Source organism: Desmodus rotundus, chromosome 4, assembly GCF_022682495.2.
Source record: "Desmodus rotundus isolate HL8 chromosome 4, HLdesRot8A.1, whole genome shotgun sequence".
NCBI classification, from domain to species: Eukaryota; Metazoa; Chordata; class Mammalia; order Chiroptera; family Phyllostomidae; genus Desmodus; species Desmodus rotundus.
This window is the reverse complement of record NC_071390.1, coordinates 48,068,575-48,082,522: the sequence shown is the minus strand read 5'-3', so window position 1 is coordinate 48,082,522 and position 13,948 is coordinate 48,068,575. Positions and strand designations below refer to the sequence as shown.

The following is a 13,948-nucleotide window of genomic DNA, read 5'->3' as shown; positions in this document are numbered from 1 at the left end:
CAGATTAAACCACATCCATCCAGACAGGAAGGAGGGGCACAGACACAGAATGGGCTGGTCCCATACAAATGTGTGGTGGATAAAAATTCAGGAGGGATATCTTGAGAGCAAGGAGTCCCAGCCTCACACCAGGCCCTATACCCTAGGGTTCCAGTGCCAGGAAGATAAATCACCACAACTTCTGGCTACAAAACCCAGCAGGGATCGAGTTGTTGGAAGAAACTGTTGGATCACCAAGCAGGTCCTTTTAAGGAACCCACACATGGACTCATCTACTCATACTCACTCCCTCTGAGCTCCAGCACCAGGGTAGCAGCTTGAAAGGCACCAGTGGCATACTGGGAGAAACTGGAGTGTCTGTCATCAAGGCAAACAGGGTCCATCATCCCTTTTCTGAGCTCACCCTCCACAGAGCCACAGAGCTGGCAAGCTGGTGCCATAAGACTGGCTAACATCAATCTGGGTAACACTGTGCAACCTGTCTTGGAGACCACAAAAGAATCCACCCCACCTAACTTACTGGCCCACCCAAGCTGCTTATCCATGTGAATGGCTGGTCTTGGCTCATACTGCACAACTTCCTAAATCCTCTCAAACAAGTACAGCTTGCCTCAGTGAGCCCCAAGCCCTGAATTAGCAGCAGCCAGCCTAGATTCACCACTTGCCTCCCTGGGAATCTCCACATCCAGCACAAGTACCAGCCATCTCAGATTCCTTTAGAGCTCAGGCAGGGTGGCCCTATGAAAAACACAAGTGGGGTCTGACTTTGACTTGCAATACTTGGAAAATCCCAGGGCCAGTGTACCCAGTGGACAGCTACAGACCATATTGGTACACCACTACCCTGACCCTGCACAGCTAATCCTCCACAGAATGCTGAAGTTGGTGGTCAGTAAATCCTTGCAGCTGACTGGCCTAAGTAATTCCCTCCCATTGATCTGCCAACAGCAACCAATGCTAAATTACAAGAGGCGGGTATACTCAGTCCACACGAAGGGAGAGCATTTAGTACCCAGTTTGGGTTATAGGGGAGGCTGTGCCACTGGACCCTTCAGGACAGCTACTACATTAGGCCACACTACCAAGACATGGAGTCAAAGCAGCTCTACCTAATACATAGAAACAAACACAGGGAGGCTGCCAAAACAAGGAGATAAAGAAACATGGCCCAGATGAAAGAACAGATCAAAACTCCAGGAAAAGAGGTAAACAAAATGGAGATAAGCAATCTACCAGATGCAGAGTTCAAAACATTGGTTATAAGGATGCTCAAGGAACTTAGTGAGGACCTCAGCAACATAAAAAAGGGCCAGTCAGAAATGAAGGATACACTAATTGAAATAAAGGACACTTTGCAGTGAAACAATAGTAGAGTGGATGAAGCCAAGAAATAAATCAATGATTTGGAACATAAGGAGGCAAAAAACAACCAATCAGAACAACAAAAAGAAAAATGAAACCAAAATAATGAGGATAGTGTAAGTAGCCTCTGGGACAACTTTAATAGGTCCATCATTTGCACCATAGGGGTGCCAGAAGGAAAAGAGAAAGAGCAAGAAATCGGAAATCTAGTTGAAAAAATAATGAAAGAAAATTTCCCTAATTGCATAAAGAAAGTAGACATGCAAGTCCAGGAAGCACAGAGAGTCCCAAACAAGATGGATGCAATGAGACCCACTCCAAGACACATCATCATTAAAATGCCAAAGGTTAAAGATAAAGAGAATCGTAAATGCAGCAAAAGAAAAGCAATTAGTTACCTACAGGGGAGTTCCTATAAGAATGTCAGCTGATTTCTCAAAAGAAATTTGTAGGCTAGAAGGGATTGGCAAGAAATATTCAAAGTCATGAAAAGTAGGGACAAATAGCCAAGATGCTCTACCCAGCAAAGGTATCATTTAGAATCGAAGGGCAGATAAAGAGCTTCCCAGACACGAAAAAACTAAAGGAGTTCATCATCACCAAACCATTATTACATGAAATGTTAAAAGGACTTATTTAAGAAAAAGAAAATCAAAACTATGAGCAATAAAATGGCAAAAATATATAACTACCTACAACTGAATCTAAGAAACAAATTAAGCAAACAAGAAAAACAGAAACAGAATCATGGATACAGAAAGTGTTTTGATGGTGCCAGATGTAAGGGTTGTGTGGGAGAATGGGTGAAGAGGTGAGGGGATTAAGAAGTGCAAATAGGTAGTTACAGAATAGGAGAGTACAGTACAGTATAAGAGATAGAGTAGGCAAAGAACTTGTACGCATGACCCAATGGACATGAACAATGGTGGGGGGATTGCCTGAGGGAGTGGGGAGTGCTGGATAGAGGAGGGCAAAGGGGGAAAAATCAGCATGATTTTAATAGCATAATCAATAAAATATAACTTAAAAAAAGAACCTGTCAGAAATGAAGAATAAATGAACTGAAATTAAGAATAATTTACAAGGAATCAACAGTTGAGTAGATAAAGCCAAGAATCAAATCAATGATTTGGAATATAAGGAAGAAAAAAAAACACCCAATCAGAACAAGAAAAAGAAAAAAGAATCCAAAAACTGAAGGAGCCTCTGGGACAATTTTAATTGTCCCAACATTTGGGGGTGCTGGAAAGAGAAGAGGGCAAACTAGAAATTTAAAACCTATTTGAAAAACTAATGACAGCAAACTTCCCTAACCTGGTGAAGTAAGTAGACATACTAATTCAGGAAGTGCAGAAAGTCCCAAACAAGGTAAACCCAAAAAGGACCACACCAAGACACATCATAATTAAAATGCAAAATGTTAAAGACAAAGAGAGAATTTAAAAAGCAGCAAGAGAAAAGCAGTTAGTTACCTACTAGGAAATTGCCATAAGACTGTCAACTGACTTCTCAAAAGAAACTTTGCAGGGCAGAGGGAGTGGCAAGAAATAGTTAAAGTGATAAAAAGCAAGGGCCTACAACCAAGATTACTCTACCCAGCAAAGCTATCATTTAGAATCAAAGGGCAGATAAAGAGCTGTCCAGACAAGAAAAAACTAAAGGAGATCATTGCCACCAAACCAGTATTATATGATATTGTAAAGGGCCTTCTTTAAGAAGGGAGAAAAAAAAAGATAAAAATATAAACAATAAAAAGCAATAAATACATATCTATCAACAATTGAGTCTAAACAAACAAAACAAACCAGAGGAATAGAAACAGACTCACAAATACAGAGAACATTTTGACAATTACGAGATGGAAGCAGATTTGGGGAGGTGGGTATAAAAGGTGAAGGGATTAGAAAGTACTACTTGGTTGTTACAAAATAATCATGGGGATGTAAAGTACAGCAGCATTAGGAATATAGTCAATAATAGTCCAATAATTATGTATGGTGTCAGATGGGTATGAGACTTATCAGGATAATCACTTAGTAAGTTATATAATGTCTAATCACTGGGGTGGACATTTGAAACTAATATAATATCATATATAAATTATAATTGAAAAGTAAAACATGATTACAAAACTGAACTAAAAAATAAATTGTCTATAGCTGAGCAAGGCTATTTCTTCAAGAGAAAAAAACCGTAATTTTCTCAGAGTGCAAATTCTGCACTAAGTCATGAACATTTTGGCACACTAACTGCTTTGTATTACTGTGTTACAGAATAGAGAAATTCCACCACTCACTATCAGTCCTGGGCATAAAAGAGGGAGGCCGTAACAAAGTGGAGACATAGTGACCAAATCATCACCTGAGATAGAGCAGGGATTGGTGGAGGGAAGTAGAGGTTAAAAACATGAACTGTAAAGCCAGACTATCTAGGTTCAAATCCTGGTTCTCCTTCTTAATACCTGGACTAATGCTGGGCATGCTACTTAAGTTTTCTGTGTCTATTTCCTGACTGAGAATTACATGACTATTAAGCATGTAATGAATGGTTTATAGGGAAGCACTTGGAATAGCGTTGGCATACAGTAAAGTATTATAATCTTTATTCTGTTTCTGCTCAGATACATGAAAGGAATATATCAAGGAAAGCAATCTCATCGTTGGAGGCCTGGGAAACTGGTGCGGATAACATTTGATTACTACTTAAGGTTACTTTAGTAGGAAATAAAAAGTCTTGATGTTACATTGGGATTTCCATTAGATCTTTAAAAAAAAAAGGAAAAGAAAATGTCTTAACTTGGATGAATTTCAAAAGTGAAATGAAATAGCTTAATTGTTCTATTTTCATAACATTCTGTGAAAGGCAAAAACTAACAGAAAGAAATCTGATCAGTCATTAACAGGGGCTACCATGTGGGGAGTCAGCTGAGGAAAAAGGATACCAGGGAACTTTTGAGGACCGATGGGAACACGCTCTAATGTGAGCCATCCAAATACAGGGGAAACTAACCAAGCCCGGCTATCAAACACTTCAGATATGACTAATGCAGCCAAGGAACTGAACTTTTCATTCTACTTAACTTTAATTAGTGAAAATTTAGACTTAAAATGATAGTTGATTTAGTTTTGGAAGGCTTTTAATGTTTGGAATAACTTGGGTATGTGTATCTACTTTTTTAATTGTAAATTTCATGAAACAGTTCAAATATTTCATATAAAAAGTTAACATCTCAATTGACATGTACCGTAAATATAAAATACATACTAAAGTTCAAGGACTTAGTACAAAAAAGGGAAAAAATATCTCATCAATTCATTCCATATCAAAATGATACTATTTTGAATATATTGAGCTAAATACAAATGCTACTCAAATTAATTTCACCTGCTTCATTTTGAAAATGTCTGCATTAGAAATTTTTAAATTACAAACGTAACTCTCATTAGACTTCTATTAGACAGTGCTATTCTACATCTTGATTGTCTTGGTGGTTACATGACTGTATACGTTTATCAAAACTGATGGCACTTAAGACAAATACTATATGATCTCACTCATATGGGGAATGTAACGAATAAAACATAGTGATGAACAAAATGAATCCAAAAGCATGGATAGATGGAACAGACTGACAGATCTCTGAGGGGAGGGTGGAGGCACAACTAGAAGAGATTAGCCAAAGAACATATATGCATATATGCATAGCCCATGGAGACAGACAACGTTGTGGTGAAGGTGGGGGTGGGAATGGGTGGAGCCGGGCAAAGGGAGGGAAATGGGGGTCAAATGTAATAGTGTCAACAATAAAAAAATTTTAAAAAACGAACAAAAAACCTTATAGCACTCACGTAAAGGACGAATTTTACTGTATGTGAATTATACCCCCATAAATACAACTTTAAAAAATGTTTTAAACAAAAGGAAAGGTTTTTGTGGAAAAATGCTACTCAATGATGTCTGTCTCTGAAGTTCTAGTGAGGCGACCCCATTGTAAGGTATAAAAATGTTGACAAGTGCAGAGAAACAGATCTGGAACTCTGATGACATTGAATTGCTGAATTTATTAATCTGGAATCACTTAACCCTGGATTTCTTTATTTAAAAGAAGATTTTATTTATTTGTAGAGAGAGGGGAAGGTAGGGAGAAAGAGAGGGAGAAAAACATCCATGTGGAAGAGAAACGTTGTTGGGTTTGCCTCTCACGGTCCCAAGCAGGGACCTGGCCTGCTACCAAGGTTTGTGCCTTGACAGGGACTCGAACCAGCGACCTTTTTGGTTTGTTGTGGGATGATGCCCAATCCACTTAGCCACACCAGTCAGGGCCTGAGTTCCTTTTGTTTTGCTCCTCTGCCATGTCCTAGCGTGTTGCCCATGTCTGTGTGGTCAGCCTAACTCATGTCTCCCTTATAACCAGTCAGGAAGGAGGTGGAAAATGTAGTCTCTAGCTGCTCATCTCAACCTGGGGAGGGGGTGTTCCTGTTAGTAAGACTATCAGGATACTACAGTAGGGGAGTTAGGTTTCAAATTAGATGAATTTAAAGTAACTTACTATTCTGTGATATTTGCTGTAATATCACGAGGAGCATATTGTCAATATATTTTTTCACTTCAGGTTTTATTTTAAAGATTTGTTTATTTAGAGAGCGGGTAGGGGAGGGAGAAAGAAAAGGAGAGAAACATTGATGTGCAGGAGAAACATTGATGGGTTGCCTCTTGCAAGCTCCCAGCCAGGGACCTGGCTGGCAACCCAGGCATATGCCCTGATCAGGAATTGAACCAGCGACCTTTCATTTACAGAATGACACCCAACCACGGAGATACACCAGTCAGTGCCACTTCAGGTTTTAATGAACACTTTAGCACACTGTGTTCGGGATTAAGTTTATAAAAATAATGATAATCCCAAGGATGAGCATGAATCAGACTAGACCCAAGATGTTTACCACCTTTGCCAGTTAGTAGAGTTGTAAACATAACTGCTTAAGCTTCAGAACAAATCTACAAAATGGGGTTACTAAGAACCCATACTTAATATCATTACTGTGAGAATAAAAATAAAATCAAATAAAATGCAAGGTTTCTGGGACATAATAAGGATTCCAAAAATGTACACAATCCATACATTTGGTCATCTTCAAGTAATAAATTCTAAAAAATACTGTTTTGTAGAGGAAAGAAAAATTAGACTACCAGGTGCAAAATAGAAGTATAAAATTTATTTAAAACCACCCACAAAGTTTTGTATAATCAGGAATGATACAATTTGCAATAATTTTTTTTTAAAAATCATGACAAAGATTTAAAATATAATTTCAATTACAGTATTTATTTAGCCTTCTCCTTTAAAACAATTTTAAAAAAGAAACTTTATGCTCTAAATAAATGAGACACAAGGAAAATATAATAGACAATTTCCACAACTATCTTTACATGTATGTTTCAGTACTAGTACATTTCAAAGCATTTTGCTACATAAACATGAAATCATGTACAACTGCTGTGCACCAAAATTTAGCTTAATTCGATCTTTCAAGTAACATGCAATTTCAACTCACAAGTCTTCAAGTACTACTAGTAAGTGTTCCCTTGTATACAGAGCACTACATGTGGATCCTGAATTGAAATAATCATCATTACGATTATCTTTTTCCCTTTTACATGATGAAGTGCTTTTCCTTTAACCTGTTTCCCCCATATGTTAAGAACCAAAAAAAATGGCTATTTGTGGAGTTTTAAAATCTTTTCCTTACTGGTGTATAGGCTATTTAATACAGTAGGACAGCAGTAGGTAAAAATAAAGTCCCCCGAAGCAGAAAATTAAAGGTACAAAATAAATAGTAAATGCACTCCAAACAGAAAAAGTCACCTCGAGACACGAATAGTAACTAGTGAAACTGATAACTCTCTGTTGGGAATTTAGTACTATTCTATTTCACCGTGGTTTAGGATCCGTGAGTTTTACTCCCACTAATGGCAAGCACTCAGTCTTCTCCTTGGAACCAAGTTATTGGTATGCATGCAAATCTACTGGTAGGCCATCATATAGCGTTAGAGAAAATGAAGAAACTAGAGATTAACTCCTCTTTTTCTCTTTAGGGAACACTTCATTTCTTAGTAACCCAAAGATGAGCATCCACCCTCATGTCACAATGCAAAAGCTACCTTTCATTTTCACTATAAAACCATTCCTGAAAAAATATTTCTCTTGAAGCACCTATCACATTGTTATTTCATAAAAATTAAAAAAAATATGACCGTACATAGCGATAAAAAATATTTAATCTTTTTTTTTTAAAGAGCTGCTTTTGTAAAGTCCTATGTAGTCAATCATTTTGTAATATCACAAACAGGCATTTGTTGGGATAGGCAGTTCCTAAACTGAGTCACCAAAAGTGGAATTTGATTATTCAGGGCAGTTTGGCTGGTTTGTTCATTAGTAACCCATAATGTAGTAGTGGAATAGCCAAAATATCTAACCTGTTTGTACCAGTGAAGAGCTTACTAAAATTTTTACAAAGACATCTCAGTTTTCTTAACTCTCCAGGCAAAGGTATGTTTAACCTTTGAGAGACTGTTTGTAGCTAGAAACGAAATGGAACAAAAAACCCGAACAAAACAAATTCAAGTAAGTGGGAGACAGTACTATCTTTTAGAGATGCCGACGATTTTACATTTTTACCATGAGGCCTGGGAACTAGAATAGTTTACCCAGTACATTCGTCAAGAAACCTGCATTGCAGTATAACAAATACATTAAACTTTGATTATGAATTGCTGACTTTAGTCTTTTAAAAGTATTTTTTAAACAAGTATTACTTAGGAGGTTTCCCTCTATTTACGGAGTATGAGGTCTTTCTTTACAAAAAAGTGTTTTGATAGGGGAAAATAAAACTCAATCTAAGCCCAAATGCATAAGGCCTGGGAATGTGGGGAGACCTTAAGAATACACAAGAAAATAGCCGGTTAAATCAATAGTGGAGCTGTACCACCAGCCTCATTCAAGCCCTGCATCCCCAGGGCCTTCTTGCCCTCTGGTGTGGCCTGTGGGGTGGTGAAGGTTCTGCTGCAGGTGAAGAGGGCAGAGGAGAACCAGTTCCCCCTGCAGGGTTCTGGGAGCACTGAGCTGAAGGAGATCACGGTGCAGGTCACTGGGGTCGACAATGCACGGCTCAAGGCGCTACGTGTCTACACAGAAATAGAAGAAAGAGCAGAACGCGGTGTGTTTCTCTCTCCTAATATGCAAGGACTGACTGATGACCAGATTGAAGAACTGAAATTAAGGAATGAATGGGTGAAAAGTGTGTATCCAGGGGAGGTGCAGTATTTAAATAGGATGACATTGGATGACGGAATAAGCGTGCTCCAAATGACAAAATGAAGCAAGTTTTAAAAGACTGTAGAAGAAGCCAAAGCAATAATATCTAAGAAACAAGTGGGAGCCAGTGTCTGTTACCATGGAGATGGTTAAAGACACCTTGGACCAGCTCCAAGGTGCAGTGATGATTGTTTATCCCATGGGCTTGCCACCATACGACCCCATCTGGATGGAATTTGAAAACAAAGAAGGCTTATCAGGACCTCAGGCAGGCAGGAGTCAGAAGCACAACTGTGGTGGGCCACCAAGGAGTCAAGGAGCACAAAGAAGCTTTCAGACTAAGTGGGCAGAAATGAAAAAAAAAAACAAAAAACAAACCCAAAAGAAATTATTGTCAAGATTCAGCAAAAGGGACAAGGAGCTCCCGCCTGAGAACCTATTGTTAGCAGTGAGAGGCAGAAACAACTGATGCTGTGTTAGAAGACAGGAAGAACTCAAGAAATTGGGAGAAAATGATGACAACTCCTCTTTAAATTCCCCATAGACAGATGGGATTTTCATGGAGTGATAGACATAAGGTGGAGGCCAACATGAAGTTCACCTGTCGATGAAGCTTCCAAACTAGTACCTCACCTCTGTTTAGGGAAGATAATAACTAAAAAGGATACAACACTCTGTGAATGATTTCAAAATTTCTAGTTTTCCTGGTCTTTCTTTTAGTTTAAAATTTTACAATTAAAGTTATTAAAGATTGTAGAACTTAAGAAATACATCCTCAAAAAAATCTGCCTACCTTATTTTAATTTCAGGACTATTTGTATTTGAGGTTCTTCTTTGACAAAATACGAAAGATGTAATTATAGTAGAAAACAAATAGTGGAAACAAAACACTTGAGAAGGGTGTTTTGCCTACAGGTAGGCTTTATATTATTTTTACATCAGGTCTGGCAAAATTGGTAGTTGATAATGCTAACTCATAGTTTATGACGCAGAAATGCATTCAGCAGACTGCAGATAGTTTTAGTACAGACGGGTTGACTTGCTGTGTGACTTGGAGCAAGCCATTAGCTATTCTTGCTAATGCACAGGTTCCTCACCAATAAGATGGGAACATTCTCTGTCCAAACCTCAGTGCTGGAGAGAAAAAAGTAGCACATAATAAAGCAGTTTGATAACCTACAACATTATAAGGTACAAATATTAATTATAATTTTCTAGCTACCATCTTTGCTCCCAAAATGACTCCTCATTTTGAGCTGCTATGTTTTCAGAGAAAACTGGTAACAGTGGGGAAAAGAAACATTAAAAGTATTTCTTGGTGTTGAGCTGGTAGGGTAAACCTGCAGGTTGCTGATAAGAACACAATTCTCCCTCATTTCTACCCCTTAACTTCTCCCATTGCATTTGAAAGAGTGTCTAATGACTGATGTTTCCTGTCTTTAGGAACTATTTAATTATTAATACATGTCACCCCAATCAATTCAATAAAGTTTAAAAATAAAAATACTTTTTAAAACTCTTCAAATTACTTTGCTTATTTTTTAACCTTTCTCATCCAGATTATAAAATAGTTCCTATTATTGTTTGCAAATAAATTCCAATAGGGTAAATTTACATTAGAAAATAGGTACCATTCACAAAATTGGGCTGGGAGATAAGGAGAAAAACATGCAAAAAAAAAAAAAATACTGTCTCTTCTGTAGATCAGATCCATTACTAAGAAAGTGACTGGTCAATGAGTAAGATGCATTATAAAAAAATAAGAAAGCCATATAGATGCAGTGGTAGAATATGTAACTTCTTATGCAACTGTGAAACATTCCAACACTAATGAGTAAGTCAATCATTGTTGGGATTGGTAAAGAGAACGCTCAATGCTAACCTGTGGTCTTGTGATCGTACCTGTTCTTAAAAACTGAATTTGCCTCTAACTAAAAAGGACTGAATAAAAGCTCTTGACTCCTTTTGATATTATTCCAAAAAAAGATTTTGGAAATGTATTTTAAAAGACAGGAAAAGACAAATGACCAAGATCACTGCTATTTTGAAAACGAACCGTGTGCATTTACTTGTGTAGGGGACTCAGTAAACGGAGGACCAGGAAAGGGGAAGCAATGGTTTTAAAGAAAATCAGAAGAGAGGATACAAACTGTAAAAAAGAATTAGAGTACATTTAGTGACACCGTACCTTCCATGAAATGAGAAGAAAAATAATAACAAACAGAGTTTCTGGTCACATTAAGTTTACATCTAGCCAAATGAAGAAACCAAATTACTTTCCAATGTTGTTTTTCCAAAAATGCAAATGTTTCTGACAGCTGCAAGATTTTGTTTTGGGGAATAAGACAAAATGACTTTCATAGGAGCAGATAGGGACGAAAGGTCTATTTTTAGAAAAACTACCTTTGTGGTGTTAATCAAGAGTTTCCAAAGTTGCACTGAAACATGGATGGAATAAATCAGCTAATACGTTTAACATCTGATAACATTCCTGCCTCAGACTAAGTTTTGCTTTAATTAAGGGGACACCTAGGGCTGAACAAACTAGAAAAAAGCCTGTGGCCAAGGCAGGATGATGGGTATCACAGTAAGGATGGGAGAGGAGGACAGCCAACAAAGGAAAGATATGTTGGACTTTTAAAGCTAGAAATACTAAAAACTGCAGACTACTACAAAAGAAACGCATTGTGGAGCCCTTAAAGAAGTGAAAATTGGGAGTGGCAAAAAAAAAAGGAATACTTTTGGATTACCTGAAGGAATAAAATATATGCTTTTTGAAGCAACCAATGGTATTTGAACAGGTACCCATAAGGAGGGACTGAGAAAAATTCATCTAGATACTGGAATGCAGAGAATTAACGTCTGTAGAGTTCAGTGTGGACAAAAAAAATGATGTCCTGGATACAAGCCAGTTTTATCATCTCCAAAATTAACAGAGGAATGTAGTCCCTATGTTATACCCAAGAGAAAAGCAAAAAGATGCCAATTAATCTCAATACATTATAAGAAAACACACATTCAGCTTCTGATAAAGGACACACTGATTCCTTCTGAATCGCATTCCGGATATGCAGATTCTGAAGAATCATTTGGATGGCATCATTTCCTAAACCTGTTAGATGACAGCTCAACATGGAGCATACTTTGACTTGGATAAATCCAGACTCTTTGAGGAATCAGGGCACTGATTATATCACCAGTTAAGGGTGCCATACGAGTGAAATTGAGGCTACAAGCTCAATACACTTATGGGCAAGTTTAGTAGCTGTGCACAATAAGACAGTTTTCTAATATGTTCACAGCCACATTAAAATAGGCTATGTAGGGACTTTATTGTGAGGCCAACTAGACAAGACACATGGATGGATTGTACAACTATGGCTAGGTAGTATATACAATGGAAATATACTTTCCCCAATTATTTCAACCATTCAATTTTTTGAAAAAAGATTTTATTTACTTTTGGAGAGAGGGGAAGGGGGGAAAAGGGAGAGAAACATCAATGTGTAGTTGCCTCTTGCACACCCACTACTGGGGACCTGGCATGTGCCCTGCCTGGGAATGGAACTGGTGACCCTTGGTTTGCAGGCCAGCACTCAATCCACTGAGTAACCCCAGCCAGGGCTCAACCATTCAAGTTTTTATAACTCCTCACGTATGCCTAATGTTCCAGGGGACTTGTTCCAGGGGAGAATAAAAGCCTGTACTGTATGGATACTTGATATTTATTTAAATAGCAAACAAGACTATTGCCACACTTTGTAGGATGTCTTAACAGGCTAGCTTAATGGGTAAACATCAGCTCAATTTTCCGTGCAAGGTCCAAGAAGCTCTGAAGGGAGAGGAATCTTGACCCAACTTCATTTAAGGTCTTTCCCTTGAACCTCTCAGAAAAATAACCCAAAGCCATTTTATTTTTGACTTGTACCAAAAAAAAGGTTATTTCCCATTGATAAAATACCTTATGGGTGATCAAATCAAGTGTGTTTTCCTACAGTGACTTTAACTACAAAGTGACCTTCGTTTGACTCTTTGAATTCTAACTGCAAAAATAATCACACACGGATGTTAAAGTCTGTTCTCTGGGGCCCAGTGATGGAACGTGATGATGTCTAAGGTGTCTTCCAGTGCTGTGGGAGACCACTACCATATGACCTTATTTCACAGTTCGTCATAAATTTCTACCAAAGATCAGAACTCACAATTGTACTAAAACTAAACAAAGAAAAAAAGATTCCCATGCATTAAAAACGTGTGAAATAGAAGGTAGCTATATATTATTAAAGGTCACATATAGCTACTGATTTACTTGGCACATTCAAAAGAAATGCTGTGCCTCCTATAGGTAGGTGTTCTCATGCAATGTCAGAATTTTGTCCCAGATAAAAGATTTCAATATGATGTTTAAAAAAGACTAAACTTAAATAGTTGGAGTTCGTTTTCATACATGCTATTGTGAAATAAATGATAATCAGTCTGAATCCATGGAAGTATTAACATTAGAAAGTAGGTTACTTCATATGAATTAAGTCAGTATCCCATTTACACAAGGATGCATTCAATTAAGTATGTATTGGGGTTATGTCTTAAGCAAATTGCTTATGGATCTAATCTAGTAAAATTCTATATTTAACAAATGAAATTATTTTATCCACATGCAGACTGCCTAAAGATGTTGGAAGGTTAAGATGCAAATATTTTGCTAGTATGTTGCAAAAATTAACCTACAGCTATACATTTTCAGTTAGGGTCACTTCCCAATAATAGTAGTTCAGCGATTTTCAGCCTTTTCCTTCTCATGGCACACATACACTAATTACTAAAATGTCACGGCACACCAAACTATATATTTCTTGCCAATCTGACAGAAAAAATAGGTATAATTTTGATTCATTCACCAGATGGCTGTCTTTGTGTTGGCTGTTGTCATTTTCTAATGTGACAAGGTAAGGGAGAAGAGGACGGGTATTAAATGTTTTAAAATTCTTGCTGTGGCACACCAGTTGAAAATCGCTGATATATTTCAATTAGGTTTATGACATGATGCATTTGGTACTTTGTGGATGAATTGGAAAGAGAATGTAGGTGAGGCTGACAAGCACAAAAAATTTTTAATGATAGCCTAGGAGCAATTAGAAATGGGATTTTGAAAGGCAGCATGTTTTGTAGGCTTCCACAATAGGCAGGAGTTATCCTATCACGGTTAAGTTTGTAACATACTATGAACAGGTTGGGCTAACCTAGGAGTCATGTATCAATGAATTCAATTAT

General features: G+C 37.6%; 1 pseudogene; it reads left to right on the top strand.

Annotated features, from left to right (window-relative positions):
- Nucleotides 1-3,220: 3,220 nt before the first annotated feature.
- On the top strand, nucleotides 3,221-9,116 carry LOC128780750 (cilia- and flagella-associated protein 298 pseudogene; annotated as a pseudogene).
- Nucleotides 9,117-13,948: the final 4,832 nt, after the last annotated feature.